The following is an 11709-nucleotide window of genomic DNA, read 5'->3' as shown; positions in this document are numbered from 1 at the left end:
CATCGTTTTCTTTTGAGTTAACTAAATATTACTTTCGACATTTTTTAATTATACGTTTGCCTTCAAAGATAAAGTTTGCACGATTCTATGAAATATTTTGATTAACTATAATAATGTTGTCACTCTTAAAAAAAAACTATACTAATGTTGTTCTTATCTTAAGTTGAAAGTGCAGGATATGTACTTGCTTATGCCAATAGGCTTCTAGAATCTCGATATCTTGTTGGTAGGGTTGGATATGATTATTTGTTATATAGATACTTGTCATTTATCCCGTACTCGCTTTGAAAAATCAAATACTTAGTATTGTCAAATAATGATTAAAAGTTTTATTACTTGTAATACGGATGAAGTATCAATATAATTATATTTTGGATATATAGTAATAAAAATTTCAAATAAAGATTGATCATAAGAAAATCTTTCAATTATCTTTAAACCGAATAAATCCTTCAAGTACAAAAAATAAAATAAATAAATAAATCCTTCAACCTATTATCTTTTAATTTCAACGTTTCCTCCATCAATAAATTTGATATTCCATAAAAAAAGGAATCTCCTCTGTCAAAAATATCGTCAAATATGGATAAAAACTGTTAAGTGAAAACTTTGTAACTGTTAAAGAAAAGTTACATATTTTTAGTAACAAAAACTGTTAAATAAAGATGGATCATAGGAAAACTCATCAATAATTTTATAAAGATTAAACCTTTCAACTTAAAATATGTTAAAATGTCAATCCCCCTTCTATCTAAAATAATTTAGGAAAAATTGTTAAAACAGAATAAAAATTCAATATAGTTGTCCCTATGATATAAAAACTTTTTTGTCCACTTTTTCTTTTTTTTTACTCTTCCCAATTCTAAAAATTAATGAAATAAATAGTTTTATGAATCAAAAATTGTAAAAAACAGAAACAATTGATAAAACACCCATATACACAAACTGATATTTTTTTGGTTGAAAAACTTAATAAATTAAAATTTAAAATTATGTTCTACTAAAAGCAGAGTCATGTTCTACGGAAAATAGGTTAGTAGAAAGTGAAGTCTATATTAAACAAGTTTGTCTATTTTTTTTAGAACGAACAGTCTACTTTTACTTAAAATTCTAAATAGGGAAAATGTGAATTCTACTAATTGTAAAGATAGCTATTTTTTTTGTCGAATGCAGCTTCTACTTTTATTACTTATTCTACAAATCGCGGAATGTAAAATCTAGACATTACTCTGACGACTACATGAGGTAAAATCTTCTTATGAGATTTTTGTCTTTCTTCTACGCAGTGTAGAAAATGCATTTTACGGATAAGAAAGTGCATTTTACGGATAAGAAAACCTGATTTTTTCAAAAATTTAGGAATTTCAGTTAAGAATATATTCTACAAATATTTGAAATATTCTAACTTCCTAAAACGTGTATATTTGGTCACAAAAATATTCTAAAAATATTTGTAATCTATGTGCTTGCCTAAAACATTACAACCATATATTTTTGATTTTTGATATGTTTACAAACATATATATATATATAACATATCAAACATATATATATATATATACAGCGTTTTTGATATATTAAAAAAAATATATTGACTAAAAATTATATATGTATATTTATTTTTATTAATATATTTATTTATAGAATTATTTGAAATTCAATTGTGTATATCACGGAGAATATATAAATGTTATTGTCCATGCTATGCATGAGAATATTTTATTTTTAATTAACATTATGTATTAAAAGTAATAATCGAATTTAAGTATATAAGTATCATAAAAAATATCGGTATATGAGTGTTACATATTCTAACTATTTAAAGTATATAAATATTTTTCAAATATGATTAAAAATTTAAAATAGTTAACAAAAGTTTAAGATATTTAAATAATTTAAAAAATAGTTAACATACACTAAAAATTGTTGAATATCGATTAAAAAATTTTAGTCGATATTTTGGAAATATCTGTTTGTAAATTTAAATGTACTATTTATAATAAAATATTAAATTCTTTTGTGTGCACTTTATGTTAATTAAAATTTTATTAATATATTCATTTCTTTTTATTAATTTATTTATTTCTATAATTTATTTATACCAAAAGGACAACAATGTTGAATTTTTGTTCCGTTTTGGAAATTTTCTCAATAATTTATAATGACAACATACTAATCCAAATATTTTGTTTCCTTATTTCTTCCATTACTTTTTACTCATTTAAAAATGTATAGGACCAACTGGGACATTGATAATGGTCTAAAAATATTTTAGAGGTTCATAAAATTCTAGCCAAGATCATAAAGGTTGTTACTTGTCACCCGTTAAAAATATTTGTTATCCTTTAGGTTCTAACTTACTTTTTTTTTTCTCTTGGATTGTAATAAAAATAGGATAAAAGTGTTAGGTTTAATAAGAAAAACGGATAAGTAAATATATTAAAGCCAGTATAAAAACAAGAAACCTATTCAATTTCAAATAGTTGTAAGTTTTCGAATGTCTTAAAGACAGGTAATGGAATTTAGCAAATATCCAATCAGATCAAGTAATCTGAGGACCCCTTCCCCCCCCCCCCCCCAAATACTTGATGCAACGAATACTTATTTCGGTGAGATCTCTGCCTCTCCGGTGTTTGTCACTCTTCGACAGCACCATAGAGGATCTTCATCTTCTTTTCTTTCGTATAGCTTTTATGTGGTGTTATAGAGTTTTTCGAAGTTTGAATGTTATTGGTAAGATGACTGTCACAGATTCAGCATGACACTCCATCGTCGATGACTAATCAAGACTACGGCGTGGTTCATGTCCCTTGTGGTTTTGGACTAGGTTGTCTGGGGTCGGCAGTTGAGGTTCCTCATGAGCTTTCTCTACATCCTGTCTCAATCCGTCTTCTGATCATGTTTTTTTATGGGCTCTTTTCTTTTCATTTTCTTTTATTATCTTATGAACCTTCTAACGGTTTGTCTGAGATGATGCTAGTCTTCTTTGAGATGTTATTTCGGGGTTGTGCTCTTATCTATTTCATCGTCTAGGGCTAGGGCTTCCCTTCTGCTCTTGTCTACAGGGAAGAATGTTTGTTGGTCGGGTTGGTGTCATTCTGGTTCCGCTCCGACTTCTTCTCGGGTTTGTTTCGCTTGAAACTTGTGGAATAGAGTTGGCTGAATATTTGGTTTGTTCCTCATGTTTCTGCCCTCTTTTCGGTTTGATTATTGAGTAGTTCGAGCTTGTTCGCAATGTTACTTTGGTTATGTTTCTTGGAGCTGAAGTCAGGTGGCAGCTTATTGCCACATGCGTGACAAAGAAAGAACGCTATCAGTCCTTTATTGTGTGCAATGGACATGCGTTGTTAAATCACCTCATTGTGTGTGCTTCAATAATTACTTAGAGTTTGGGATATGCTTTCCTAAAACCCACTGAATGCCACAATAGCTAACCCTCAATGGATCCCCACTCTCTATTAATGAGGTCTTGTCTTTGACTCGCTGGAATTCTTCTGTTACACAATGCCTATTGGTATCTTGATCTTTCTGCAACTTTTGTTTCTTTGAATTTGTTTTTGTTGGCTTTTGGCTATGTACGAACCTTACATTTTCTATTCAAAAATATTAATGTTAAAAAAGATACTTATTTCAAACGATTCAAATAGAAACAATAAATAAATTACTTCAGCGGATCAAACTAAATAACAAATATCTTGGGAAATAGTAAATACATACGCGGAGCTCAGCCATACTTGTTCTAATAGTTTCAAAAAAAATTCCTAAAAATCATAAAAATTACATTAGATTAATTTAAATATAGAAGGCGTGTGATTCTATTCTTGGCTCTCTTTTGATTTGTCAACGCATGAAAAAACTTCTGCGTTTCTATCCCCTTCCCACCGCCAAAGGACTTTACTCTTTTGTCTTCAGAATACTTCCTCAGCATTAAGAGCCTCATATAGTTCTTTCCATGCTTCTCCCATCTTCTCAGTGGTGGAATGGTCATTTGAATACAATTTTCAACTTTTTGTTTAAGTTCATCCACTTGTTTTCAGAATTTATGTTATATTCTCTCTTCCATTGACTCAAATCTCTGCGGCAACTCGACATATGCTCCATAGTATCTGTATCAGTCGGGAGGTCCATTGAGTTTCATCCTTCGAGAATAACTTGCTTAATTTCTTCGCTATCCAAACATCGTTTATCAAACCTGAATTTTTCCTTTTTCTGATTGGTTTGGCAGGAATGTTTGCTAGAACCTGACGATGATCTGATTCTATAGACGCAAGTACTTAATAGTAGAATGAAGAAATTTATCGTGCCAATATTCATTTCCTACTGCCCGATCTAAATGACACCGGACCGTCGATTGTCCTTTCTTTCCGATTCACGAGAGCATATTTCCAGTAAATAGAAACTCCATCATTCTGCAGTCATTTAACATATGTTTGAAAGGTTTTTTGGTTGAAAAATGTGTAAGGCATTCTCACACTTAATCTGTTCTTTCTAAAACATGATCTTTTGTCTAATGATTGTCTATGTCAATTATATGAGTATTTGAGAAAATACATTTATTTGAAAATCATACAATACTAAAAGGAGAATATCCTCCGCTCTCAACCCCTCCATGTAGGCAGATTAATTCAGGCCAATAGGGGAGAGCCACCTCATCAAGATCATTTCTTTCTTCCTAAAACGAAATTAAACAAAGAGCTTTGTTTTTCATAGCCCATTTAAACTTCTGTAATATGTGTTTTACGGAACCCAAATATAGGCCTAAATTTTTTAAACCCAAATCTCATCTCCAAAGAATTTTTACCACCAAAAGACCCCTTCAGCTCTTTCACCATAGCCAAGAAAACATAACATCTCCGTTACAATTTTTATTACTCACCATCTCTCACCACTTACTACATCAATTATTCATCTCTTCAACATTGTAACAAACGAACGAAAACAGACTCCTCAAATTTCCCCCACTCATTATATATATATTCCATTCCCATCTTACAGTGTCGGCCTATTCTACAATCCAGCCCAACAAATGGAACGACGGTTCCGGGATGGATCTGACGACGAAGGTGAGGTTCAAGATTTTTCTGGAAAACTATTTGGTATGGAGTCGGGGTGGGTGCTGATATTGAAGTCAACGGAGAAGAGCTACAGCTCACTAAAAAGAGATTAACATGAAGAGATCTGATTTTTCTACAAGATTAAGAGGTTATTTTCAGATTTGTGGTGTGGTGAATTTGCTCAGAATATTTACGATTATTTCTAATGCTTCTGTGTTTTAATTGCTTTTTCCCGATTTTGCTCAATCATATTTTAGAAAATGAAGCCATGTGGTAATGTATATGTGGCACTTTCATTATCTACGTTTTGTTCTTCTCATGTGATGTAGATGATTTAGAAGATCTTTCAAATTTCAGGAGGTAGGGGTATTGTATGTGTGATTGGCGGAAATACGGATCAGTTGGTGCAACATTGCTTAAGATACATCGATAACCTCAACTCAGGAAACCTATGTGATTCATGCATCTATTGAGTAAGTTTATTTCAAATATCCTTTGCTGTCTTTTTACCTGTCTTTGGTAAACGATTATGCAGAGTCCTCTGTCCATAGCTCAAAACAAGTAAAGTATTTGCTTCTGCCATAATGGAGATGAAAATCCATTTGATTTTACTTACTCTGTTCGGTAAATGTGTAATATGAATTTTTACTTTCTTAATCTGCTTTGTTTTCTGTAACAACTTCAATGATTTGAATTTACGCCTTATAGTTACTTTCTGAATTGTAACCTCGGGTGAATAGGTTTGTCTTAATCTTTCTTTGATGATACACAGACTTGAGAAGAAGATCACATTTTGGTTTACCATCTTTCTTTGGTGATACACAGAGACTTGATAAGAGATTTTGGGCAAAATTGCTATTAAAAGATCCTTTTAAATATTTTAAAGTAAGCCCACAATAAAAAAGTTTTAGTTTTTTTTGGTTAAATGAGACTAGCATTTTAGTTTTTTGTGAACCTTCGGAGCAATACATACAAACACTTCTTCTGAGTTTTAAAAGTTTACACTTGATTATAATATTTTTTTTCCTTAAATTTACACTTCTTTGACGTCTTAATCAAGTAAGTTTGTTTTTTTTTTGTTAAATGATCAAGTCATATTGATTATGAACAATACAAGCAGTCTTCTCTTATCAAGTAGAAATCACATACGTATTGAATTAGCAAAGAATATATGTGTTTTCAGCGTAGGGGATAATTGCAGAGATTTATTCGGAGTTTCTACTTATATTTTGTTTCTTAATTCTACTTGATATTCAGTCCGGGAGTGTCATATGTTAGGGGCGGAGCATCGTCCGGCTCTGTTTTTGATGTGCAACTCTAGCGGTTATAGAAACAATATCGAGTTAATGATAGCTGCTAGATTTATGTCGAGGGAGTTATGAACGATTTTACTTTCGGTTAGAGTGATGGGAGAAAGCAAGAAAGCCTCAAAGTTGTTTTTTTTTTTGAAAAGAACTCAAAATTGTTTTTCCACAAGAAAGATGTCTGATTCATTCAGTTCTCTGCTTCTTTCTCATATAAAGCAAACGACAAGGCTAAAGAATAAAACCAAAAAAAAAAACATAACTTTGGAATCTCAAAATGATCAAATTTCCAATATCTTCGGGAGTCTCTTCTCAAGGGATGTCAAAGGAGGTGAGAGGTAAAGCTTTTGGTGTCTTCTCTGTTCATAACCCGTCCCAGCAAAGGCAATCATCAGAAAACAAAGATGAAGAACGATGAGATAAAGAACGATGAGAAAACACATAGTCCTAGAGAAAAAGGAGAATAAGGTTGGTGAGGAGAGAAAGAAAGATAAAAGTAGAAGATGAAATTGTTTTGGAGATCCTTCAGTGACAAGTTTGGAAGCAGTCTTCAAAAGTTCTTAACAGAAGAAAAATGTCTCCTCCCAATCGTTAATCTTGGCGTTGCTTCATTATAGCTGACTCCGATTTATAGTATCTATGTTTTTCAATCACAGATTTCCTATTCTCAATTCTTTTTTAAACTACCGTTAGAAGTTCAGATGATCGAAAGGGTTGGATTATGTTTATTTTGTGGGACACTAATTTCCATAACAATTAAGATTAGCGATAACTTTGGTGACCTGTATCTGCAAAACTTTCAACATATAGTAAACTTAGCAAACTAATTAGTACCAGTGTACTAAAGAACCAATTGAATTTTTCGCAGACCCCAAAATACTCACTTTTTATAAAAAAAAAAATTTAACAAAATAATAAAATATACATATAAAATTAATTAAATATACATATAAAATTAATCTGCGGGTTGTGAAGTGTCAGTAACTCATGATTCAGAGAACTCCTTCATTTGATTGTTAGTAGAAAATAGATATTGGCTGATTTAAAAATTAAAAATAAATTTTAATTATTTGTAAATTTAAAATTTTTCATAAAAACCAAACAAACAGCATAAATGAATCAAAAATATGGTTTAATTAATTATTTACTCAACCTCTTCACCATATATATATATATATATATATATATATATATATATATTATTACAAAGGTAATAAAATTTAATTTCATGTCCACTGTTAAGTAAAACAATACAAAAGAAGATAAGTTCAAATTTGTCTAATAGTTTTATATCTATAATCAATCTAAATATATTTAATATGTATTTATTCAAATATAAATGATAGAATGATAGAATTATAATTATATATAGAAAAAACGCGGGCGTAGCCCGGAATAGCTTCTAGTCATCCATAAAGTTACATCAACAGAAGTTAAAACATAATGATATGCACGAAAAAATTGAAAAAAATATGTTGAGAGTTATATTAAAAATATTTTTAATCGAATTAGTTATTGAATTTAACAATTATATCTAACCCGAACCTTAAGTACTTCACCAGATAGATAAACCTGGTCTGAGCTAACTCTTCCAATCATTGAAATCGAGTCGCTATTTAGGAAAAGGAATTGAACCCATGAACTGAAGACGACAGTATTTTCAAATGAAGAATTTGATGTTAAAATATAGCAAATATCCAATAAGACCATACAGCTATGTATATACTTATTTGCTAATAACTTTTTCTTAAAGCTGATAATTATGTTATTACGTGAGAAATATTTCATACAATTCTATAATCGACAAATGTACATGTCTTATGAGGATTTACGTGTGACTGTATCACCTAAACCGTCTTATAGGATCCACGCTTAACGGTATTCTTTTTGCTATACTGCAGAGATCTTTTATAAGTTTTTCTCTATCATACATAATTTCGCTTTTTCTAAGATTCGAAACGCAAACCTTCGAATGTAGAAGCATTAATGAATCATTATTCAAATTACTGGACCAAATGGACTTCCACGCCGACAACTATCTAATGAGGCTAGCGTGGGATATTACTTAATATAAAATGCTAATTAGGTATTAACTTTTTAAGGAAGCCGCCACCCAAATATATACAGTTAACCAAAATTTCTTCTTTTTTTTGAGAAAAAGTTAGCCAAAATTTCTAGCAAAAGAATCAATGATATCATAAAGCTTTTTGGGCCCCTATCGATTTTTTTATATATGATGATTAAGAGTTTCACTAGTATACAAAATATAAGCATACAGTTTAACATTTAATTATGTTAATTATACACGTATAGCTAATGCCACTATATATGTTTGTCCTATATCCTGATAAAAAGTACTTGGGTCATATAGTTTACGAACTAAGTAAATATATGCTTTTAATAAGAATGATTCTCAAATCTTCACAAGTGATTAGATAGATATCTATCTAGATTTGCTATCCAAAACCACTCGTTTATATAAGCCTTTCTATAAAAAATTCTAACGACATTATATCTATATATACTATCCACCTTCCGCTAACAGCTAACTACAAGATATGCTATAAATGCGACAACGTAACTGAAGATTTGTTTTCTGCCAAAAATTATGGCTATATGTTAATTAGCGACTTATATTTACTATTGTTCGAAATAAAAGCATGATGGATATAAGCGAATGATTTTTGTAATAGCATGGCACTTGTTCTATTTTACGAAAGTATTGGTAGTTTAGTGGTCGTGGTCCTGGAAGGAGATTAATTCCTTTATGTTCCGGATTCAAACCATTTTAGTATGACGTACTATTTTTAAAACACAGTTTTAAAATACTGATACTCGGCGTATGTGGAAAATTAAGGCATAAGATCCAAAACTTCCACGGTAAATAAAAAATAGCAGGCACTTGTTATTGTTAACCAACCATATTAATAGCCCACCATAAAAAAAAAAAAAACTGAACTTATTAAAAAGATGAAACGCATGAACGATAGGGGAACGCACATATTATGGTGACCTCATAGATAGTAATAGTGTTTTAATTCAAATAAAATAAACAGAACTTTTTGATCATGCTATCCATATAGTGGACCAAAGGGTTGGACCATATATCCAGACTACAAAATCTTATCTAACTCGTCTCAAGAAATTGGCAGATCCGAATATTTCGATAGAAGGTCATATGTACAGAATGACAAAATAGTTCTCATGTAACTCATGTTTCCTTAGATCAAACTCATGTGACTAATGTAATCGGCATGAAAACATAGTCTACTCTTAAATCAAAAAACACTTTTGACTCATCTTATTTTACAACAAAAGCATTTTACCATTGATTCAAAAATGTTGTTTATAGAGCTTGCTAAAAAATATACCAAAGGAAAGAAATCTGTCTTTTTTGGGTATCTCGAGCAGAGAAATCTGCTTTAACGTTATTGAGATGAATCCGTCGAACTAACTCTTCAGATATTAAAATATATATATATATCTTCAGATATTTAATTTACGTTAGAGAGCTCGTTTGCAAAAGCATGCAATTCTCTCGGGCACACAACCATTCAGTAGCGTGTAGCCAAATTTGAACATATTTTTATTACGTCTTATCAAACTTCACATTTCTATACTACGCCCTCTGATTTGAAGCATGGACAAATTCTTTAGTGACTCTCTCTAGAGACTAGAGACCTAACAAATCATACATTTGTTTATGTTGAAGGTACACATGATCCTCACATTTCGTTTTCTCAACCTTTTTTTGCCACTGCCCTTTTTAATAGAAATGTTATCAAGTCAAAGAATAAATTCAACACATACATTATATTTTTTTTGTTTTATTTTGTAAAGACATCAGTATCATTCCTACATCAGTAATTATATAGTTTATTGTATTTCATTTTCCCTTTAATCATCCATCAAAAGAACGTTCTCATCAGGAATATTAAGGATAGGTTGATCGAGTTAATCGCACTTATAAAAGTGTGTTAGTACAAATCCAGATAGAGATAACGTTTTCTCGTACGAAAATAACTGTTTGTAATTTAAATTCCGAACCTAGAATTTCGAATATTGTTTGCTTTGATTAGTAATGTTTTACTGCCGTGATACATCGTATACCATTTCATGTGTAACCATCTGGTGGCACTGGAAGGTAATACCACCTTTTTAGCACATCACCAACTTTTACTACTATTTTGTATCGTTTCTAACTATGCTGACATTTCGTATTTCTCTTTTATACCATCCATCCAACCTTCTATGTTTGATTTTGTACTGCAAACTTAAGTTTCTTTTGTTAATAATGGAAGCTCCGTATTTTAGCTCTGTAATCTCTTCTAGGGCTTCAATCACTCTTTAGAAATTCTAATTTCAAAAATAACATTCTGTAGAAAAGAAGATCTGTAACCATGACATAAGTGAACCAACCCTTCACACTACTACCAAACCATCAAAGTTTTGGTTTCTTACTTAAGTTGAATATTTGGTCTTAGACATGTGTAACAGTATAAAAATTGGAATGATTCCAACATGGACGGACGAAAAAACCTTTTTGTTTTATAGATTATCCATAATTATGGGAAGGTTTGAACTGATTAACTTCTTATCCGACTTTTGTTTCGTCATCATCAAGTGAATAACCTTCTTTAAGTTACTGGAAAGCAAGAAACGAGCCTTTCAGGACGGTTGTTTTCGAGTTAGATAATAGAGAATAAACGTATAAAGAAACAACATAAGCAATAATGCTCTTAGAAGAATAAACTTTTTCTGGAAAGAACATTAGGTAACATAGTAAAATCACAAGATTAAACGTAATAATTATAATATATTATGAGGGTATAGTCATAATCAGGCTAATCTTTAGGAAAAAAAATAATTTATCTCACCGGCCTAGCGTTATGTCGGTTTTGTGTCTTTTAGTGATACACAAGAGCTTGGATGTTTATTTTTATTTTGTATAAATAAATTTTTATTTGTATTAGTTATAATATATATTTTAAAATTTATCCATTCAAATAATTGTTTAATATGACATTTCTAAACGCAATAATTATATTTTTTATATTCAGTAATTTTATAATATCCTCTAAACCATCAATTGTATGATCAATATTTTTAGAATATGATTTGTATATCCGAATAAATGTATTTTTTGTATGGATCAAAATTTTATGATAAAGTATAGTAAAATTGTTGTATATACTATATATTATGTATATATGGAATTAGTAAAATAATTATCGTATAATGTATGTATTTAATTATAAAATTTATATATGGAATTAATTATTTCCAAACACACATATATAAAATAAATAGGAAAAAAGAATAATACAAAAACTTAGGTTTATTAATTATTG

At 30.2% G+C, this 11709-nt stretch overlaps 1 long non-coding RNA gene across 1 annotated transcript; it reads left to right on the top strand.

Annotated features, from left to right (window-relative positions):
* The first annotated feature begins 2623 nt into the window (after positions 1-2623).
* Positions 2624-5838, top strand: LOC125580963. Its single transcript, XR_007318681.1, has 2 exons — positions 2624-5202; positions 5412-5838. It is a non-coding gene; the product is annotated as an uncharacterized LOC125580963 (long non-coding RNA).
* Positions 5839-11709: the final 5871 nt, after the last annotated feature.

The sequence above is a fragment of the Brassica napus genome, chromosome C1 (genome assembly GCF_020379485.1).
Source record: "Brassica napus cultivar Da-Ae chromosome C1, Da-Ae, whole genome shotgun sequence".
Lineage (NCBI taxonomy): Eukaryota > Viridiplantae > Streptophyta > Magnoliopsida > Brassicales > Brassicaceae > Brassica > Brassica napus.
This window is presented reverse-complemented; position numbering and strand designations above follow the sequence as displayed.